Source organism: Myxocyprinus asiaticus, chromosome 45, assembly GCF_019703515.2.
Source record: "Myxocyprinus asiaticus isolate MX2 ecotype Aquarium Trade chromosome 45, UBuf_Myxa_2, whole genome shotgun sequence".
In the NCBI taxonomy this organism is placed as follows: domain Eukaryota; kingdom Metazoa; phylum Chordata; class Actinopteri; order Cypriniformes; family Catostomidae; genus Myxocyprinus; species Myxocyprinus asiaticus.
This window is the reverse complement of record NC_059388.1, coordinates 7,683,455-7,707,965: the sequence shown is the minus strand read 5'-3', so window position 1 is coordinate 7,707,965 and position 24,511 is coordinate 7,683,455.

Sequence of the window (24,511 nt, the reverse complement as noted above, 5' to 3'; positions counted from 1 at the left end):
CCACTGAAATGGCCGGGACCTCGTCTCGGCTCCTCAGCACAAAACCTGAATGAATGGTTGCATACAAGCTCCTTTTATACCCGTATGTCCGGGGGAGTGGCATGCAAATTCCACTCGGCAATTCTCATTGGCTTTTTTAAAAAAAAGCAGAGGTGTTTGGGGCTCCCAAGAGTGACCCCTATTGTCATTACATCGACACAATGTCTCGTTCCCTCCATCAGGGAACGGAGGTTATGAAAGTAACCAGGATGTGATGGAGCTTGATCCCATTGAGCTTTTGTGGGATCATCTAGACTGTAAGGTGTGTGAAAAGTGCCTGACAAGACAGCCACACCTATGGCAAGTGCTACAGGATGCGTGGGGTGAAAAGTCACCTGAGTATCTGGACAAACTGAAAGCTAGAATGCCAAGGATCTGCAAAGCTGTCATTGCTGCACGTGAAGGATTTTTTTAATGAGAACTCTTTTGAAATAGTTTAAAAAGTTCTTTTTTTTTTTTTTTTTTTTTTTTTTTTTTTTCAAATTGTAATAGTCATTTTTCATGTTATTAATGTCCTGACTATACATTGTGATTCTAAACTTTGGTGAATAAAAGTACCAATTTCTTTTCATAAGAGCAAAATCTGTACAGTATTCCAAACTTTTGGCGACCAGTGTATGTTTGTCATATTAATACACAACAGATATAAAAATATGTATGCTGTAATAATGTTAACGGCTAGATTTTTATACAATCATTTCATCAGCATATCTGATTCCCTGACAGTAAGGAGAGTGGATAGACTATCCATATGACAACATGCACACAAAATCTTAATAGTTTAGCTGAAGAGACAATCTCACACGTACATTATCAAAACATTGACCTAACACCCACATAACCTAATAATAATGAAAGGTATGTTTGTGTTTGTGTATAAGGTGCACTGAACAGGTCAGGGGGTCATTTAAAGGATACACTATCAGTGTATCTGTTTCAAATTCTGGTCTTTATTACTCCAATAATAAGAACAAAATTAAATGCAAAACAAAACTTTGTCCCGGGAGGAACTACAAGTCAAGGCTGAATTCTGGAGGAATCATTTGAGGGACGGCTTTTAAGATCAGGGGCAGGTAGGATTGTTTCCCGTCCAAGGAATATGTGTGTTTATTCTCATTATTGTTGGATTTTATAACACTTAATTTGGTTTGAGCTGTGCAAACCATAACTGGGATCTACTGTAGATGTTTCAGGCCCTGCTTTCACCTGGAATTAACATCGATTTTGGATGATCCATTGAAACAGGACTTCACTTAATACAGGTATTTAAGTGGTGCAAAGGTTTTAAGATTTGTCCATTAGAACCACATTTGAAAACGTGGTTGAAAACGCGTGTGACCACATTGCATTTGAGTTCTAAATGCTAATTCGTCCTGATGCATCCCAGACAACAGGTAAGCATTGCCTACTAACTAGTCAAACTTTGCCAATTACATGCGGCTTTGAAAAATGATCAAAGACTTCATGGAACTTCTTTATTCTGCCTAATACAAACATGCAGTGGCACCGATCATGTGGAGCACAACATTCAAAGTTCAGTTAATACAGGTGTGTGATTCTCACAAAACCTGTCAAGAAAATGATCTGGAGTGCATTTCCCATACAACAACGTAACTCACTTGGTAACCACCATAGTACAATGCATCATTGTAGAAATTAACTAGCTAGACACAGCTGTTTCCTGAAACCGAAGTAACTATGTTGCACATCCATCATTCAAACCACATTGGTTGAGCTGTCATAAATGACATTACTCAGGGGGTGGAGTAATTAATAAATTATAAAAGCTCATTTACACATACACCAGAAAGCAGTTTAATGCAAGAGAAAGCTGCTGAATACACAATGCACAGATGCATTGCACTACAATAGTCAACTTTCCCTCTACATTAGATTTCACATATTCACATGTGAACTCTTCAAAAATATAAACACATATAAGCTGTGCCCTCCGACAGAAACAGTGTGTGATAAAGTGCTTTCCCTTAACAGCCTTTAATCCCTTAAACGGCTGCACTCGTGTTCATGTGACGTTTCAGAATGCCACTTTCTGCAAAAATTATAATTTTCTTGTAAACCTGGTCAAACACAATCGAAGTCTTGACAAAACAAAAGACTTGGAATATAGACTATAGAGATATAGAAGCCTCAGCAAATGTCAAGTCAAATGATGCCCACACAGCAAACTAAATAGGAACTATGCTTCTAACCACAGGTAGAGAGCAGTAGTTCCAACCACACAACTTTGCAATGCTGTTTGCGAATGTTCATTGGAACTACAGTTTCGGGAAACAAATTTATATATTAATATATATATATATATATATATATATATTTATCATAGCAGTACTGTGTTGGTACTGCCTTTAATTCTAATTTTAAAAAAATCAGTGTAAAAACATCCTCTTTTTACTGTAATACAGTAAACAAAATACTGTATTACGGTAATGAGAATCCTAATCGAAAACAATGGTAACAGTAATTGTTAAAAGTCTGGACGCATTACGACAATGCATTTTGTTTTTTAAATGACCATTTTCTTTTCATGAGAATCACCCAGGTAATCCACTAAAATAACTGAGAATTCTGTTCAAATCCTGTTACAGTTGTAGTAAGATTACAATTATATTTTTGCTTTATTAACATGCAGAAGCACAGTGACGTAATGACTAGTGTACTGTATGTAGTCACAGAATCTGAGATGTAGTTGGTCAGCTAACAGGAAATCAGCGATAATAGATTTTATGTCTGGTAAAATCAGTCCATGCCCATTAAAGTGCTGAATAATTCTTTGTAAACCTTTATGAACATTTTACTATGTATGAATAGTTTCAACATTAGATTGGGTACAGAAAAAATGTATGAACAAATAATTAATAAATGATTTGTTAAGATGTGTAAATAGTAAAAGCATGCATGCATACCATGATTTTTATTTAAAAATAAAAAATAAACATTTGTATATGTTAAAAATGCAGGGCCATATATGAATCAAAGCCTAATAACATCTGTAAGTATTTGCATTTACAGTAACTAATGATCTGTTAAGCATTGTGTATTGTTAGTTAATTCATTAGTAAACACTGACAAGCATATTATTTTGTATTTATAACTATTTGAATATACATTAACTAATGATCTGTTAAGCAATATATAGTGTTTGTTAATAATTTATTAACGGAAGTTTTTAAAAAGTGTTTCCACATACTATAATACAATGAGCTTGTTTACACCAGAGAGCCGTTTATTGCGAGAAAGCTGCTTAAGACACATGCACTGTGTAAGTGTCATACTCTTTACCCACGTATACATGCGACTCAGTAAGCAGCTTTCTCCACAGAAACATAGTGTTCCCACAAAGCTCCTGTAAATAACAGACACGACATCTGAGGAAGACTTAGCTATTTTTTGGTCTCTTTTGCTTCGCTTTATTTCCAGATGTCCCATAGTTGCTGCTGTGTTTGTTTCTTTATCTTTCCGTCGCAATCTGCCGTGGCATTCCTGCAATAGTGGGGTTTCCCTCTTACATCATTCTCTTGGATTCCCCCAGTGCATTTGAATGCACACGAAGGGCGCATATATGTTAAAATGGACACATAAGAGTTCCTCCGGCAGAAACCTAGGTGTGTTAAACTGCTTTCTCTTAATCCCTTAAAATGAGGAAAACATGCTAACATGAAGTTTCAGAACACCGCTTGCTGCAAAAACCTTGGAACAAGCCATTATCTTAGCTGCATGTAAACGAGTCAACTATTATTATTTTTTAAATATTAAATTCTGAATAAATTAAAGAAAGTGCAACGAATGGCATTCATATGCCATTAAAATAAAAATAAAAATCTAAATACTCTTTTTGCATTCCTGTTTTGAATGCATCATGTAAGGTTTTGTAAAAATCACCCACATACAGAAAATTGCATAACATGCAGAGCATGCATATTATGTACTGCAGAATGGGAGTGTTTGCTATTCAGCTGAGAAAGCGCAGAACATTATCTATGTTCTTTCGTAACCATAACATAAGACTCACCGCACACACACACACACACACACACACACACACACACACACACACACACATACACACACACACACAAACAAACACACACAAACACACACACACACATAGACATAACATTCAGCCTAGGGATAGAGGATCACAAAGCTAGCCCTGTTTTCGCACCTGCTATTTTGAAGAGCATTAGGGGCAAAGACACACACACATGTCTAGGGAAGAGAATTACCTCACTACATGAAGTTCACAGCATGGTCATGACCATTTACAAGTGTGTGTGTGTGTGTGTGTGTGTGTGTGTATGTGTGTGAGCGTGTTCTCTTAATTGAAGTAAAGGGGAGAATGTTCCACAGGTAAGCGATGCTCAATACTGCACCTGTGTCATTGTCAACGTCACCCACCATCACCCAATGAACTCCAACCCCTGACCTGTAACTGCAGAGCTCCCATTTAGGTTCTTGGATAGAGATACAGAGGCCTCACTCTTAAGGCCATGGGAATGACATCTGAGAATACACTATATCTGTTTAACGCAGCTAGATGGCAAATGCAGATGAACCTAAACAAAGTGATGGACAGTAATGAACTTGGACAATACAGCAACCACTGCAAAGATGCAGGAGAAATAGGGATGTAGAGAGAAAGAGAGGAAGGACATGCACTACAGCTGTAGAAAACATCAGGGTGTAAGAAACAGTGTCATAGTCTTGTATAGCTAAGACCTTTGATTATTGGCATAAATTCTGGCCCCCAATGTAGCGTATTCTAGGCAAGCTCAACGGATAGAGCATTGCACTTGTAATGCAACAGATCATGGTACAAGTCCTGAAGAGCATGCAATTGACACACGAGTCCAAAGTGTCAAAGAAGCTCCACAAAATGGCATGGTTGCATCAACAATTGTGGTTTTCATCTCACATGAAACTTTTTAGAACATAATTGGTTAAGTTTAGGTTTAAGTTTTAGGGTTGGAAGGTAGGTTTTGTTTATTTGAAACTCAATAGAGCCTTAAAAACCTCATCTGTTTGAGACAAAATTTAACATGCTTTAAGCACCACACAGTGGATACTTCACTTCGAAACTGACGTGATACCTGTTAGGAGCTATGAAATATCATTTTGCAGAAATGATGCAACAGTTACATAATTTTTAATGACATCATGTTCAATAAATATATTTCAGTATAGAATACTTCAAATAATTATATAAACTCAGCAAAAAAAAAAAAAAAAAAAAAAAACTTCCCTTTTTCAGGACACTGTATTTTAAAGATAATTTTGTAAAAATCCAAATAACTTTACAGATCTTTATTGTAACGGGTTTAAACATTGTTTTCCACGCTTGTTCAATGAACCATAAACAATTAATGAACATGCACCTGTGGAACAGTCATTAAGACACTAACAGCCTACAGACGGTTGGCGATTAAGGTCACAGTTATAAAAACTTAGGACACTAAAGAGACCTTTCTATTGACTCTGAAAAACACCAAAAGAAAGATGCCCAGGGTCCCTGCTCATCTGCGTGAACGTGCCTTAGGCATGCTGCATGGAGGCACGAGGACTGCAAATGTGGCCAGGGCAAGACAGCGCTACAGGGAGACAGGGAAGGACAGTTGATCGTCCTCGCAGTGGCAGACCACGTGTAAAAACACCTGCACAGGATTGGTACATCCGAACATCACACCTGTGGGACAGGTACAGGATGGCAACAACAACTGCCCGAGTTACACCAGGAACGCACAATCCCTCCATCAGTGCTCAGACTGTCCGCAATAGGCTGAGAGAGGCTGGACTGAGGGCTTGTAGGCCTGTTGTAAAGCAGGTCCTTACCAGACATCACCGGCAACAACGTCACCTATGGGCACAAACCCACCTTCGCTGGACCAGACAGGACTGGCAAAAAGTGCTCTTCACTGATGAGTCGCAGTTTTGTCTCACCAGGGGTGATGGTCGGACTTGCGTTTATCGTTGAAGGAATGAACTATATATATATATATATATATATATATATATATATATATAAATTAATCAAATTAATTACATGATATGCTTATTAGTTAAACACATTTAATTGAATATTTAATAATTCTTCTATATACTGTATTACAAAACATTACAATAAAGAGAGGGCATGATTACTTGTGTTAATTTTTTAAACTCATTATTTTTTGTATAATTAATCACCAAAAAATAATGTATTAAATAAACGACCTTAGTTTTTGTGCATCTTTTAGTGGCGGATTTATCTGAAATCACAATGGAAAGTGTAAAAACCAAAAACAAAACAAAACAAAAAACAAAACACTAATTCAAATAATGACAATGCAGTCTATGTGAATGGTCGTTACAGAAAATACAAAAAAAAAAAAAAAAAAAACACAACCAGAATAGTTCTGCTTTTGGATGTCTAGTTCACTTGTTACTAAGTGTATCAAACCAAAAAACTGCTGTTTCTTGGGTAATTGATAAAAAATAAATAAAAATAAAAATAAAAATAAAATAAAAACACTGTCTGCCAGTCAGAATAGAGTTTGCCAGATCGAGACAGTGGTTTCCAATTTTTTGTGCAATATGCATCAGACAGTCCATGAGCGGGTTGTAGGCGGTCAGTGGGCATGCTGTCTGAGGCTATGTCATTAGTTCACGGCTGTCAGCGGCCCTTTAAGACCGCCGGAGGTTTATTGTTGTCATAATGAGTGTTGACGGACTAAAAGGGGAGGTGTGTCCAGGGAATAATCCACTAGTCAACACCCACATTAAACCCATAACAAGCCGTCTTGCATAGTCAAAACACACACACACACACACACACACACACACTCACACATGCTTTGACCTCTGTCCACACAGAAAGGTGCTAAATGGGTATGTCATGTCAAAAGTGTGATTTCGTATATGGTGTGGTCTCTCCCTCTGCTCTGATTCAAGTCATACAGGGAGTTTAGTGTTTCCAAAATGTAGTTGCGCTCAATGTAAATATTCTGGAGTGAGCGGTCAATTATGTGTGAAAGAGAATACTGAAAAGAGAGAGAATGAGAGAGGCAAATTCTCTAATTACCTGCCAAGTACGTTGAATAGAGTTGGTAATTCAGGAACAGAAATTATGAAAAATCACAGTGGCAATTTCTGCACGCTCTATCCATACAAATTGGTCAAGTAATAATATGCACACATTATTAAATGAATTATTTAATTTTACTTGCCAAAAACATGTCTGGGTCATAGTTAACCCTAAAACAAACAAATAAATAAAATACAATTTCAAAGCCTACCAGTGACAAATCCACACATTATCCACCCCTTGTGCATTGTGATTTTCTAAACATTATGAATTTAACCATGCTTTCAGCTGCTAATAACAGTGCACTAATCTCATCTCCATTTAACATATTTTACCATCTAAATCCATTCCCCAGAATTCACACAAAAAAATTAACAATTTGCAGATTCCATTTTAACCCAATAATAAGTGTAATTATAAATTTTAGGTTATGTGGTGACAATTTACATGAATGTTTCCTTTGCTAAGGGTTTATAAAAGGGTTTATTAATGACTTATAAGTAATTTTCAAATGCATTATAAATCATTGATATGCAGTTATAACAGCATGCCTAAAAAGGGAGACTTTCAAGCAAGAAATTGTTGTAAATGCTTAATAAATAACCTTATTCGTACAATTATTAACAGTATTAAAAAAGGTCTTAAAAGACATTTTGTCACAATGAAGCAAAAATAGGCTATTGTAGTGAGATTAAAAGGAGGGATTATGTCATTTTGCTACAGTACACTTTGTGTTTATATTCATTACTGTAATGTCTTAACTCAGTTGTATTGTCAGTATCCTTGTCACGTTGATGTCATAAGAATGGTTTTACCTAGTCCTAGATACCTAAAATCCTCTGGAGAAAAAAAAAGTCTACATGCTCATTCACAGCACACATATATATATATATATATATATATATATATATATATATATATATATATATATATATATATATATATAATCTACTTATGACTTTTAAACCATACTGAAATTGTATGTACTGATTTCTAAAGTTGGCAGCTCCTTCATAAATTCTTCACAGATGTCCACATTAATAAGTGCTATTAAGCATTTATACCATGTAAGACATGGCACTATTTGCCAGGTATTACATGAAAGTCACCCTTTTTTTTTTAACAAATTGTTATTACTGCAAATCAGTGATATATAATGCATTTGTAAATGACCTATACACCATTAATGAACCTCTTTATAAACCTTCAACTAAGGAAGCATTAATGTAAAGTGTTATCAGTTATGCCTAAGCTTCATGTTACTTCAGATATAGAGTCAATAGTGTACTTGTGATCACAGAGAATGTAGATGTTCTTATGATTTTTCAAACTTTGTAAGGATAATTGTTGTTGCACTACCAGAAACTGCAGCTACTACAAAGTATATAGATACAGTTGAAGTCAGAAGTTTACACACATTAAGGCTGAAGTCATTAAAACTCATTTTTTAACCACTCCACAGATTTCATATTAGCAAACTATAGTTCTGGCAAGTAGTTTAGGACATCTACTTTGTGCATCACACAAGTAATTAATCCAACATTTTTTTTTTTTTTAACAACCAGATTGTTTCACTTTTAATTGACTATATCACAATTCCAGTGGATCAGAAGTTAAAAGTTAACTTTGCCTTTAAGCAGCTTGGAAAATTCCAGAATATGATGTCAAGTTAGACAATTAGCCAGTTAGCTTCTGATAGGAGGTGTACTGAATTGGAGGTGTACCTGTGGGTGTATTTTAAGGCCTACCTTCTAACTCAGTGCCTCTTTTCTTGACATCATGGGAAAGCAATCAGCCTAGACCTCAGAAAAAAAAAGAAAGAAAAAAAATGTGGACCTCCACAAGTCTGGTTCATCCTTGGGAGCAATTTCCAAATGCCTGAAGGTACCACATTCATCTGTACAAACAATAGTACGCAAGTATAAACACCATGGGACCACACAGCCATCATACTGCTCAGGAAGGAGACAAATTCTGTCTCCTAGAAATGAACATAGTTGCAAATCAAACCCAGAACAACAGAAAAGGACCTTGTGAAGATACTGGAGGAAACAAGTAGACAAGTATCTATATACACAGTAAAACGAGTCCTATATTGACATAACCTGAAAGGCTGCTCAGCATGGAAGAAGCCACTGCTCCAAAACCACCATAAAAAAGCCAGACTACAGTTCGCAAGTGCACATGGGGACAAAGATCTTACTTTTTGGAGAAATGTCCTCTGGTCTGATGAAACAAAAACGTAACTATTTGGCCATAATGACCATCATTATGTTTGGAGGATAAAGGGTGAGGCTTGCAAGCCAAAGAACACCATCCCAACTGTGAAGCATAGGGGTGGCAGCATCATGTTGTGGGGGTGCTTTGCTGCAGGAGGGACTGGTGCACTTCACAAAATAGATGGCATCATGAGGAAGGAAAATTATGTGGATATATTGAAGCAACATCTCAAGACATCAGCCAGGAAGTTAAAGCTCGGTCGCAAATGGGTCTTCCAAATGGACAATGACCCCAAGCATACCTCCAAAGTTGTGGTGAAATGTCTTAAGGACAACAAAGTCAAGGTGCTGGAGTGGCAAGCCCTGACCTCAATCTGACAGAAAATGTGTGGGCAGACTGAAATAGCATGTGTGAGAAAGGAGGCCTACAAACCTGACTTAGTTACACCAGTTCTGTCTGGAGGAATGGGCCAAAATTCCAGCAACTTATTGTGAGAAGCTTGTGGCAGGCTACCTAAAATGTTCGACCCAAGTTAAACAATTTAAAGGCAATGCTACCAAATACTAACAAAGTGTATGTAAACTTAAGACCCACCAGGAATGAATTAAATAAAAGCTGAAATAAATCATTCTATCTACTATTATTCTGACATTTCACATTCTTAAAAAAAAAGTAGTGATCCTAACTGACCTAAGACAGGGAATGTTGTCTACGATTAAATGTCAGGAATTGTGAAAAACTAAGTTTAAATAGGTGTATGTAAACTTCTGACTTAAACTGTATATAAAATCAGCTTCAACTAGAGGATAAAAGTGATTTTTATTCATTCAGCATATTAATTTTCATAAAAATTTTGTTTAATTAGCATCAGTCCCAAATAAGTAACAACTTTTAGTTTTGTCAGAGCAGGAACAGGGCGGAAACTTTACATGTCGACATAATATTTAATATTTGGAGTACTGCTGATCGAATGTGTAATAAAAAACATTTGGTTGCACTTGGACATCATTACTCCATCAAGCCTATTTACTTATTAGTATGTGTATATGTATTGTGTATATATACGTATGTACCGTACATATAAATATTTGTCTATATATGTGTGTGTATCTACAGTATAAACACAGTATGTGTGTGTGAGAGTTTGTCTGTGAATTCAATAAGGCAATCGCTGATGGACCTATATGTTTGTAGCTCTGTTTAATGATCCTTGAGGTTTCACTGCAGGCAAATCTCCCCTTGTTAACAATAATGTAAATATAAGCTAACCTACATACATATGAGCACATACTTACACAAACACACACACACTGAAAGGCAAAAAAAGACGTCAAACCTGGCACAAGACCACGGGATGCTATTTTTGAATGTGAACAATGCAAATAACTTTCAGGACTTTCAGTGAATAACAAATTAAAGAAACAGAGTTGTGTGAAGATTCTTTAGAACATCTACTTTTATGTTCCACTGAAAAAAATAACAGCATACAGGTTTGGAACAATGTGAGGGTGAGAAAATTATGACAGATTTTTCACCTATTCAAGTCACAAATATTATACGTGTTCATATTACCAATGGCTATCTACTCAGTAGTTTTAACTGTAATGTCAAAAGAAACAGAACCCAAGGGCCTGTCCCTTTCTGATATAGTACAGGATGTAGGCGGCAAGAGCAGCTGTTCGAGAAGTCATTTGGGTGCCACAGAGGGGAGACCCCGTCTGGTCCCAGCAGGTTCTGGAAAGAGACCCCTGGTGACGCATCACCCTCATGTGTTGTTGTAAGCCGATATTAAGGTCACCTTGCTGCCTCTACCCCTCTACTCTTTTAATAGACTAAACACATATGTCTCCCTCTCACTCTGTCAGTCTCTCTCCACTCATAATGGCTCTGTCACTAATATGTGTATCTAATGGCACTAATGGAAAATGACAATATGGGACAGGTACACATTGGCCACCTTACCTCGTGGGGATTTCAGGTCCCTGAGGATGCCATCAACTGTCAATTCCCACTAAGATCAAAGATCATCTGATAAAAAATTTGCTGCAATGATTGGAGTAGATTTTCTGAAGGAAATGGTGGTGCTTTCTCATGTCAAACTCATGCCATGGTGTTTCTGTGCTGTTGCTAAGGTGTTCTGAGTTTTAAGCATGTTGCTATGCATTTGCTAGAGTGTTCTTGGGGGTTGATAGGCAGGGTTGGGAAAGGTTACCTTTTAAAAGTATTTTGCTACAGATTACAGAATACATGCTGTAAAATGTAATTTGTAATATATTCTGTTAGATTACTCAGTGTCAGTAAAAAAATCTAAATACTTCGGATTACTTCTTCAGCAATGGCAGATTTTTTATTATTATTATTTTTTTTTACTTATTTAGACTATAAAGTGTATAAAGTAAGAACATACACCACTGTAAAAATACATTCTGTTTAAAAAAAAAAAAAAGCCTAAATATCTAATTTTATCTTGTTTAAGCAGTTTTAGAAAATGTTTACAGGACAGCATTATTTAAATTCTTTGCCCTTATATCAAAGGTCTTACTAGAGAAAAATATGCTCTAACATGAATTTACTTTACAGAATTCATTTTAAAATATAATCATGTGTTTATATTTTGGGTAATATAAACATGAGAGGATTGAGTCTTAAAATTATAAAAATCGTACTTAAATAAAATAAAAAAGATTTTAATATACAGTTATAATAATCTTAAAATTATAATAATCTTCAAATAAAAACAATTTTATATAATAAGACAATGAAAATGAGAAAAAAAATATAAAACATGCAAATTGACACCATATTGCTTATTTTATTCGAAGAACAAACAGTTCTTGACATTTTTTGAATTACAAAATTATTTTATTATGAATTATTTTATGAATTATTTTATTGATCAATTATGCTAATCTACGGACACTTCTTGTTTCTGTTATAAAACAAAGTTTGAAAACAAGCAGCTTTGTCATCATTAGCAGAAGTACTAGATGTAATATCTTAGGCTACATGGGGGTATTGTTTATTTCAGAATGCAGAATTGAATAAGATCATGTGATACTGTAGTATTGTGATATTTTCTTCTTTTAATAGCTTCAATGTAGTTAGCTTTTTGTTAGCTGTTGTAGTTTATCTAACTACTTTTCTACAAGAGTATCTTAATTGTAGTTGAGCTACTTTTAGTTATAAGTATCTTGGGAAGCTACAGTTTCAAAGTAGCTTCCCCAGCACTGTAAGTAATAGGGATGATTGCCTTGTTAGCAAGCACCACTAACAAGAAAGTGTTAATATTATGGCCAAATTCCTCATAGAATGGCTATTTACACCAGAGTTTGCAATAAGATTCTAACCAGAGATCCACAGTGAAATTGTTGTGTGTTTTCCAACTGAAAACTAAATTAGTTCCAGGGTAAAAATCAAGAAAACGTGTGAAACGCTCTGGCGAGTGCAGGCACTTTAAAAGGCGTCGGTTTTCTGATTGGAACGAAAGACGATCCTGTCGGTGCCACCAGAGTTGTTAAAATGTGATTAAGAGGTTTTGATGGTGGCAGTGCTGCCTCTGTAAAGTAAACAGAATGTGACACACACACACTGCAAGCTGTGCTCCTGACGATGAACTTGGCCTTCCCCTCGCCACACGGAAACCTAACACTAGCCCGAGCAGACGGTTGAATGACAGAGGGGCTATGCGGGGATCTGGAGGGCTCACGGAGGGGGAGTGGATGGGCGGCTCAGAGGTCTGCGGGGACCCAGAGTGTATTTCAAACCCATCAGTGTCACTTATTTCACTAAGTAGTGACATAACCACCATCCCCACAGAAAGCCCAGTGGGACCGGTGGAACTGGGCCTAAAGAGAGTCTCTGACTATACCGTTCAAGAATGCAGGAGAAAGAGAAAGAGAGAGTTTAGGAATAGTTCACCCACATATTAACATTTTGTTGTTATCATTCCAAACCCATATGAATTTCTTTCTTCTGTAAAACACAAAAGGTGTATTTTTACTCACTCTTTTCCATACAATGAAAATGAATGAGGAATGAGGATGCCAAGCTCCAAACTAACCACAAAAGCACCATAGAAGGATCATAAAAGTAGTCCATATGTCTTGTGCTCTATATTGCAAGTTTTATGAAGCCATACAATATCTTAGAGTGTGGAAAAAAATAAATGTATGTCATTACTCACTGATGATCTTCCCCTCCAGTAAGCTGTTAACCACTGTGACTGGATCATTGAGTCAATAAGTTGAACTCGAGAACAGAATCAGAATTAAGAATGGTTTTGTGAACTGGATCAACCAATTAATATAACACTATTTACCTCTAAAGAACAACTTTTTCATGAATCAGACATGCTCAGACATCTGAGCATTTTGCCTCTTCAATACAGAACATGATGCCGTAAATACGAGACGGCCTGTCTCGCCACAGAAAGACGGGAGAACAGGCATCTCGTGTGGAACATCATAATTTCGGCCAAAATACAAGATGTCTCATCTAATACAGGACACGATGCCTTTAATCCTTGATGTTTTGTGCATTTTGAGCAATTATATATGGGACAGCAGCATTCAAACGAGAAATTCGGAGCATAACGCCCCAAAAATATGGGACAAGAGGCATCCTGTAAGGGATGTCATCATTTCAGCCAAAATACAGGATGTCCCGGCTAATACAGGACACAATGCATTTAATCTGTGATGTTTTCTGCATTTTGAGCACTTAAATACAGGACAGCACCATTCAAACGATAAATGCAATGTTTATCGTGGCACAAATATGGGACATGAGGCGTCCAGTAAGAAATGTCGTCATTTCAGCCAAAATACAGGACGTCCCAGGTAATACAGGGCATGCTGCCTTCATGTGTAACATTTTGTGTAATTTAAGCTCCTAAATACGGAACACCACTGTCCAGCGAGAAAATACGGAGTGTCTCAATGCAGAAATACGGGACAAGAGGAATCCCGTACGGGACATCATAATTTTGGCCAAAATACAGGACTTCCTGGCTAATTTAGTACATGATGCCTTCAATATCTCACATTTTGTGCATTTTGACCACTTAAATACAAGACGCCGCTGTCCAGCAGAAAAAAACATACTGTCTCACCATAGAATTATGGGACAAGAGGTGTCCTGTACAGGACGTCATAACTGCATCCAAAATACAGGACATTCTGGCTAATACGGGACAGATGGCAACCCTAAAGTTGTAGGGACTACTTTTATGGAGCTCTTTTGTCATTTTAAAACTTGACTGCCCCAGTCCTCATTCACTTTCATTAAATTAAAGTATGAAAAAGAGTGGCCATGATATTCTTAAAAAATTCACCTCTTGTGTTCTGCGGAAGAAGTAACATAATTCTGGTTTGGAACGATATGAAAGTTAGTAAATATTGACAGAATTAAAATTTCTGGGTAAACTATTTCTTTAAAGAAAATATTTTGTGTACTGGTACATGCTTTACCAGAGCCTTGATATTTCCTGACTACGACACACACATACGGAGGAAGTGGCGCAGTAGACCAGAATGACTGGTTGTCCTGTTTGATGCTGGTTTCATTCTGACTTTTCCTCCCCCACGTTACAGAAAAACCCATAGACTAAACTCAGCTCCAAGAATGTTTTTCAATATTTAATTCCAGAGCATTCTTGGTATTGAGCTGCATGATTCATTTTTATGCTCACTAAATGCCAGCATTGCATCACATGTAACCACACACACAAACATAGGTTTTCAACTCAAAAAGTGTGAATGGTACGATTTCAACAACACACCTACACAATGTTCCTCTTTCACAAACTGAAATTTGTGAATAGAGATTTGCACAATCCTAAAACTATCCTGATTATGGTGATACGTAAGCAGGTTCCAGGGGATACGTGAAAAATATATATATATTATTATTTTTTTTTTTTAAATGTTTTAACTATAAAACAAAATGTACAACTTAAAATAAAAATAATAGGGATTAAATATTTCCCGATTAATCGCAATCTTCATATGAATGATCTCAAAATCTACAGTATTCTTAAAATTCTAAGATCGTTCTTTTAATGCAAAGTTAAGAACCGAGATACCTTAACTGCATTTTGGGGAATGGAACTATTTGACTGGTTCCATTTAATGCATGTTCAAAGATGAGATTCATGCAATCCATTTTTCATTGAATAATGTCTCTTTTAGAATACTTGATGTAAACATTATACGTATTTACATGATTTTAGTGTGATAAAATCAGGGATTTACCAGTGTTACAGCATTTACCAGATAACAGGGTTCACTCGATTTATGTCAGAAAGACCAAAAAGTTGTAATATTGGATATAACTTTACACAGATAAGGTTAGTAACAGTAAAATCATGTTTACACGTATATTGTTCACGTCTTATGGCCATACTTTTGGAACAGTGCACATTTTAATGATCATGGACTGGCCCCCTTTCACTTCCATTGTAAGTGCCACACTCTAACCAATTTTTTAAATTGTTTTTTTTATGGATGAGTCTAAATAAATTATTGGTAATCAACATTATGGTGAAAATGCTGTCTGTTGAACTGAACTTGTATTGAACTTGAAACCTTTAAGAACCTTTTGCTGTTGATTTTTGAGTTGACTGTTTATGGCTGGAGATTAAAAAAAAAAAAAGTTATTGACGTATACTTGTATGGACCTCCTAACAGAAGTTTTTTTTTTTTTTTTTTTTTTCTTAAGATGCTTTTCCTCATTGTGGTGACACATATATGGAATATTGTTCATATGAGTCACCATAATGGAAGAATGAGGAAAAATGTCTTTTTGGCGACGTCGACTTTTACAGAGAGACTTTCTTTTTTATGAAAATGATGTCATCATTGACTCACCCTCATATTGTTCCATACCTGTATGATGTTCTCTCTTGAATGGTACACAAAAGGAGGTGTAAGGCAGAATGTTAAGCCTCAGTCAACATTTACTTTCATTGTATGAACTTTTTTTGTGTGCTCCACAGAATGAGTGACATGAGGGTGAGTTAACGATGACAGAATTTTCATTTGTGGGTGAAATTTCACTTTGAAGCACCAGATGGTTTTCATCAAGAACTAGAGAATAAAATTTACTGTATAAATATTTTCCAATGACATCAGGCTGTAATGACATTTTGTTTCTAACTGAAACCTTTGTTTTTAAGAGTAAATAGTAGGTTACCCCTGAGCACTAGATGGCACTAATGAATGTGTATATTTGTGTTTGTATGCATAAACATTTATAAATGTACAGCAGGCATACAGTTTTCAGTGTGCTGATTTTTTTTTTTCTCTCTTACAAAAAATATTTCTCTGAATGACACAAAATCAGCAAACTTTCAGTTCTGTTCATTACAGATGTACAGTTAAGTTAGTCTTGTGCGTTTATGACTTTGCAAGCTTAACTGTATTGTCATGAACAAAACAGAAATGTTACTAAATTAGTAATTACTGAGTGAGTGAATACATAAGTAAACAAACAAATGAACAGAATGAACAGAATTTGTAAATAATAAATAAATAAATACACAGAATTTGTAAATTAATAAATACACAGATTAAATAAATAAATAAGATTCTGAAACAAGGTTTCAACAAGTCTATTTAAAAACAATCTTAATTAATTAATTTATGTATTAATATATTTTAATTCATGCCATTTTTATCATTTATTTATTGCAGTTGGAATAAACTTTAACAAACTTAAAATTAATATATAAATAAAATTCTGTAAAAGCAACAAAAGTCATGCCGACCTCATACAGTCACTACAACACAAAAAATAATTAAAAAATCCCTATAACTATTAGATGTATGTCTCTATATGTATCACAAAGCTCAACTTTTCTTCAAGAAAATCGCATATGGATTTTTTTCAAAAACACCCAGACTGCCCACAGGCACTGCTGATGAACGCCTCTGTAAGACGCAGACGCATTGCGTTTTTTTTTTTTTTTTTTTTTTTTTAATGACGCATGTCCTTTGTCTTTAAAGTCACAGGTTGTCTGTGAAGACCACATATGAAGAGGACACTTCATGTGTAGCTGTATCAGAGCAGAAAGTAACATGAATTCTCTTGTCGTTATTAAAGCCACAGAGCAACGATACAATCAAGAGTGCCTATGGCGACAAGTAGCACAACCTATTCTCACTCGCCTGCCTAATAAATGTACAAAGATAATCAGATATTGAAGATAGATAGATAGAGAGAGAGAGAGAGAGAGAGAGAGAGCGAGAGCGAGACAGACATAGAAGAAAGAGAGAGTGTTTATCTCAAGGTGGACAAATCTTGAGACATCTGCACACACTGTCCTTTAAGGTCAGCTTGTGACTCGGACCCTTGATGTGGTTGAGAAAGGACACTGGCTTTGGAATGTGTGTGTGTGTGTGGTTCTCTGCAATGTTTTGCTATGCGTGCATCTTTGTGGTGGTAACCAAAGTCACGAACACTTGTTCTCACAGCAAAAATGCTTTATTGAGAAATTATTGACAGACAAAATTCTCAGAGGTTTATATAACTCTCTATTTTGTACTGTTCAAAGTGAACATTTTGTAAACTGTTCAGTAAATGTATATTGTGTATTAATGTGCATATTAAGCCTATATGAATTATGTGGATATTGCGTGTTAGGTGTAATTTGCTTATAGTGAGTACATTGAAAATATTCTGTACATTTTGTACATTGTGTAACACTTTTAGATTGCAATGTTGTTGGCCATTTATTTATTTGTTTGTTTGTTTTGTTGTTTTATTTATTTTTAGTATGCATACTGTATTTTCCGATGCTTCAACAACCACAATATCCAAAGTGCTGATTATGTATTATTCCCAAGAGTGGCCATTTATTTATTTATTTGTTTGTTTGTTTGTGTTGTTTTTGTATTTATTTATTTTTAATATTTATTTATTTATTGTTTTGTTTTGTTTAACGCTTATTTGTAGTATGTATATTGTATTTTTCAATTCCTCAACTACCACAATATTCATAGTGCTGATAATGTATTATTCCAAAGAGTGGCCATTTATTTATTTGTTTGTTTGTTTGTTTATATATATATATGTATATATTTATTATTATTTAATGATTAATTAAGTAATTAAGTCATTTAATTATTTTTATTTACTTATTTATTATAGTTTTGTAATTTTTTTTTTATTTGTTGTATTTGTTATTTGTTGTTGTTTCTGTCTATTCAAAATACACAACACCCATATGCTAATTATGTATTATTGTCTGATACAAGAGTGATTTTTTTTTTCTTTTTCTGAAGATTATTAAAGATTATTTTTATTTTGAAGAATGTACATAACAATTACAAAATAACTTGGGTGTTAAATATTTTGAAAAATAATTATTCAGGTAAAATAAAGCATGTTAAATGACAGAACAAACACACACAGCTGCACACAGCTGCACACACACTCACACTAGCAGGAATTTTGCCCATTTTCTTATTTGCCACAAACCTCCAAAATATGTTTACAGCTCACCGATAAGATCCCCCGCACACAGCGGTGCATGTCTGCTTTCAATATCTGCGGAGGTAAAGCAAGCCTGGCAAAACATCTACATCACTGTAAGCAAACCATGCAGCTCAGCCATGTCTATCTCAAACCCCCATTAATAAAGTAAAAAAACAAAATAAGCCAAACTATTTTTCATATATTATAGATTTTTTTTCTACAAGCGTTACTGTAACTTATACATGTCCATTATATACAGTTAACTTCTTCTGAAAAATAATAATCATAATAAACAAAGCAATGACTTACATTTTCTGCATGGCTGAAGGAGAACCCAACTTTAGCATTTAAAAAATAAATATTGTGCACATTTGCAATAGTATCCCCGTCATATATTAAACATTGCATAACTGATATTAATACTCCTGAGAATTTCAGATCATGTACAATTACACATGGTATCAGTTTCAACATTTATGCGATCAGGCCTGGACTCTTGAATAATTTATTGTGGTTGCATTATAATTGAGTGATTAGGGTTCTTTAGAAACTTATTGTTTAATAATTAATAAAATAGAAATAAAAGGAACACTATTTAGGATGCATTATGTACGTGTGTCTTACATATGAAGATACATTTCATTTATTTACTTTAAGTCATTTAACAGACGCTTTTAAACAAAATGTATAGAAAACAGCATGTATTTCAGCTCTGTATGTTCCTTGAGGTGCAGAGGTTAAGGAGGTTAAGGAGCTGACAAAAAGAAACAGAAAACATTTCTCAGGGTATGTGTCACTGCTACTCAGAAATGTACCTCGTATCTTTTTCAGTAACTAATTTCATTAGAGGTCTATGAAAAAGTGTCACATAGAGTCATACTGAGAAAACAGGAACAAACTGATTGAATATTTAGCATGAAAAATACCATAATAACCAAAAATTGATTTAGCCACCCACACTGAAAAAAAAAAAAAAAAAAGTGCTTCTTGTGGTAACAAGTGGGTTTTATACAAGTCAAAAATATTATTGAACATCACTTAATCAATCTGAATACATAAGGTTACACCAATAAACACACTTTTAATGGTAAGATCAAGTAGAAATAGCTGTTTAAGGTAACAATTGCAAGTGCAAATCACATCTAAAAAATCGATTTATCATTATCCCCCCCCCCCCCCCGCCCCCCAAAAAAACAAAGAGAACACACATAATAAACAGACAAATCACATAAAGTCAGCCGTTCTATTTAGTCGCACAGGAAACAATGTGTATTTATAGACAACAAAAAGCCTCTTGTGTCCAAAAAAGATTTGTTCTAAGGTGCGTAAAGCAGTATTTTCCTGTGAACCCAGACGCAACAACCACAATATATGCTTTACGTTTAGTAACATACTTTGTAAAAGTGAGTTTTGAAGGAAACTGCACATCAGTGTAATCTGCCAGTGCACTAAAGTCGGGTACATTTTCCGTTGTGGTACACTTTAACAAACCGCCCTCCGAAGCAAAACTTCAAAGAATACATTTGTTTGAAAAAATGTGACATCAAGATTATTGTTTGTCCGTTTCTCTTTAAGTTGTGAGGGCATAGCTAATTTATTTTCTCATATTTAATATATCTACTTCACTATTGAGAAAGAAAAACTAAAAAACACTAGAATTGCATGAAAAACTAAACCCAGTACATACTCTAAATCACATGCCAGGCAAATCATGAATATATTGTAGGCCAAAAAACATCTAGATTGTTTCTGAGTGGATTTAGTTGGGACTAGTATTAAAATCACAATATAAACATAAAAGAGAGAGACAGATAGAGAACAGGGTGGGGGTGATATTGTCATCCTACGGATTAGTTAGGATTAATCAGATTTGTCTTTCAGAAGGGTGAATGCTCTTTTAACGAGCTACTGCGAAAACAACAGGGACACTTACCCATTAATGAAGCAGGGTTAGGATAGACAGAGAACTACCTATCAAAAACACATTGCACGCATAGCCCAAAAAGTATTCGATGCAATGGATGTCATTGCGTTTTATGACAGAATATCAAACCAAGTGGCATTCATATCTGAAAAGACAGCACAAACACACTTTTCAAGCAAAACATTGGTTTGTTAGTTAAAAGTTTTTAGGCTTTATTTATTAAGACACTTTCTGGTTGTCGAACGTTAGTGGAAAATATTCTTCCTCTATAACTGACTTCATACATCCACTAAAAATCATCTTGACACCAAATGGCTCAGAAAAGTGAAGTTAGTTCTGAGAAAAGCACTAGCATCCTTCGGTTTCGAAATCCCACTGATCTAATGTATTGACATTCATATATTTTTAAGCATGAGTTAAGTGTCCAACTATTTTTTAGGGCCACTGTACGCTCAAAAATGAAATTTATTTGTTGTATTCTGCTACTGTGTTACGTTAAAAAGGTTACAATGCACCACATTTGCTGCATTGTGTGTTGGCGAAGCTTTCCGTGTGGGGCATAAATTATAAAACCTTCTGCTTGCCAACCTAGAAAAAAAGTGTGTAAATTCTTGAGAATTCGAGAGTCAGTTCTATTAAAATGAGCCTTTCAGATTATCTACTCGGCCTCACATTTGAGGCTACTTTTAAATATTACATTTATATAATTAGTTCTTCTAGCTAGTTTATTAGTCTATTAGCTAGTCTAACTTTCTGTCATTGTTTTTGCTGCATGTAAGCAAAGTGCCCTGAGAAATACCTGACCACACATCATATCTCACATCGCTACCCCAAAAGCTTGTCTGATCACTATCGCTTTATTTTCCATCATTGAAACCAGCTAGTGTGTGTGCGTATGTGTGTGTGCATGCATTAGTGTGTATCAGACAATCTGCAACTGAATCGCTACATCAACAGGAAGGCTGTGAACATTTTTAAGATCGATTCAGTTTAATTAGAAACATGAAATACGCTGGAATTTCTAATTTTGATGACTAAGCTTGCTGCAGTGTGATGTATCTGATCAAGTTAACTTTGGGTTAAGAACATTTTTGGACATAATTTTCAAGAGTGAAGTTCAATCATGTTTTTTTTTTTCTTCACTCAAACCGATAATAGCATGCTGTGGAGCTGTTAAATAGGAACTAATTTATCTTTGGAGGGTAAAATAAATACAAACAAAATAAAGAAATGTTCCGGGTTCAATACAAGTAAAGCTAAATCAACAGCATTTAATGTTGATTACACAAAAAAAAAAAAAAAAAAAAAAAAAAAATCTGAAATTTAGTGAAAGTCAATGGGGCCAATCTGTAAACATTAAAATACTCACTGTTTTAAAAGTATAGCCACAAGATGTAAACAATATGCATGTTTTATCACATTGAAATCACTTACTAACCTTTTTTGTGTACAGTTATATCCAATTTTACAACTCTACGAGCATAAAACAACAGTTTTAACAACTTTACAGCTCAAATAATACACAAGTTTGAACATTTCTGCCTTCAATCCCTCCAGAAATTAGCCTCATTCACTTCCATTGTTAGATCCTCATTGTAAAATCGATATTAGCTCTCTTTTTTTAAGAAATGGAAGGAAGAGTAAAAAAATAAAATAAAAAATAAATACAATTATATATATATATATATATATTTTTTTTTTTTTTTTGACTCTTCCTTCCATTTTTTAAAAAAGAGAGCTAAAATCATTTTTTTTTTTTTTTTTTTTTTTTGTGGTAGTCAACATTATGCCACAAATGCTGTAGATTGAGTTTAAACTTGTATTGAACCAAGGCTATTCCTTAATATGGCTTTATCTTAGTTCAACAAGAGAAGGACAAACATGTGAGAGCTACAGTTCACATACATTTGTAAAAACTATATTTGAAAAAAAAAAAAAAAAAAAAAAAAAAAAAAAAAAGAAATATCATCATCAAAGCAAATGAAAATCAATATGAGTTTATCACCATTTGAGAGTTTCATGATATAAAGAGTTTGGTTAGAGTGGGCATTCACACAGGACAGATATAAACAGTGGCGCAGATCCTGTGAGATAACTAGAGCAGGGACAACAATACTCTGTTCCATGAATAAGCTTAAAAATTTGGCTCTGATTGATCAAAAGACATTTTAAAATATGGGAAAACAACGCAAACAGTTTTAATCACTGGATTGCAGAAAAATAAAGTAAATTGACTACTAAAAATTAATATTTGGTATGAAATGAATATTTATATATAAACATGTAGTTACAGTCACTCCAGAATAGTATTTTTGAACAATTAAGGAAACTTAAGCCACACTAAAATGTAAAATATAAGTATAACAAAATATCCCAGCATGAATAATTAATGAGCTTGCATAGTTTCACTGTTTGAAAGTTGATTGACACCAATTTTATTGTTGATTTTGTTGTTATGTTTGGTAACTTCTTGTTTTGTGAAGTCTGAAGTTCATTTTCTACTCAAAATTATCTGTTCATGATAAAAAAAATTAAAAATAAAAATAAAAAATAAATAGTTTTCCACTGTTTCTGACTCTTCAATGGGTCAAAAATGACCCGAAGATAACTGGAAGGTTTAAATGTACAACATTTTTTGAGCCCCTGTATTCATACGTATAAACATCCTATATCCTAAACTGCACACAGTCTGGACTAAATGTCAAATTATAAACTGAGAAAGAAACACTGAAACCTTCTAATCCCGCAGCTGAAAGGCTCTAAATAACAGGGCAGGGGAATAATAGTGAATTAAAAGGTCAATAGAAACGGAGCCTGATAGAGAGACAGATTCTGCCGTGGAGAAAGAAAGAAGCAGCAGAGAGGACGGATGGAAGTTTCTCGAGTTTCTCTCGCTCATTTAGAGGGACAAAGAGCAGGGAGGAGAGCAGTCTGATGGGGCAGGGAGGGGCTGAAGCATCTTTACACATACCCTGATAGCGACTCTGTGTGTGTGTATATGTGTGTGTGTGTGTGTGTGTTGGGGGGATCACTGAGCTGGGGTCAGTCGCAATGCCTGACTGGAGAGATCAGTGATATTCATCTCAACTGTAGGATACAGCGACACCAGCGAACACCTGAGAGCCTCCTCTGACTGACAGGCCTTCAGAGAGGAGAAGAGAGGTGGATAGTGTTAGGGTGGGGTAAGGTGACCACCTCACACAACAAATGGCAGAACACAGTGGATATGATAACTTGTGGCGTCCGATTAAAGGAATAGTTTACCCAAAAAAGTTATTATTTACTCACCCTTATGTTGCTCCAATTTATGCATATGTTTTTTTTTATGCATATGTTTTTATTGGAACACTTTTTCATACAATGAAATTGAATGGGGACTATATGTAAAATAAATGAGTGTTAAAGATAGTCACTTAATAAAGACTTAAATTTGGGCCTGTTCCGCACTCAAAGCTATCATATGGCTTCAATACAAATTCTCATGAGATCATGTTGAATAATAGCACACTTTTCGGGTGATCTATTTGTTCCTTTTCTTCTTGTTTTTTGTTCCTCTGATATTTAAAAAAAAAAAAAGTATGGCAGAAAAATGAAATGAACTTTCATTGTCGGCGGAGAGATATAATGCATAGTGTGTGTTTGAGTGAGTCGCATTTACATTACTTTTAACCACTGAATCACAAATAGATCAGGTCAGCTATTTTCATCCTTATGTCCTTTGAACCACACTAAAACTAGAACACTATATTTGAGATAAACATACAACCCAGATCTGC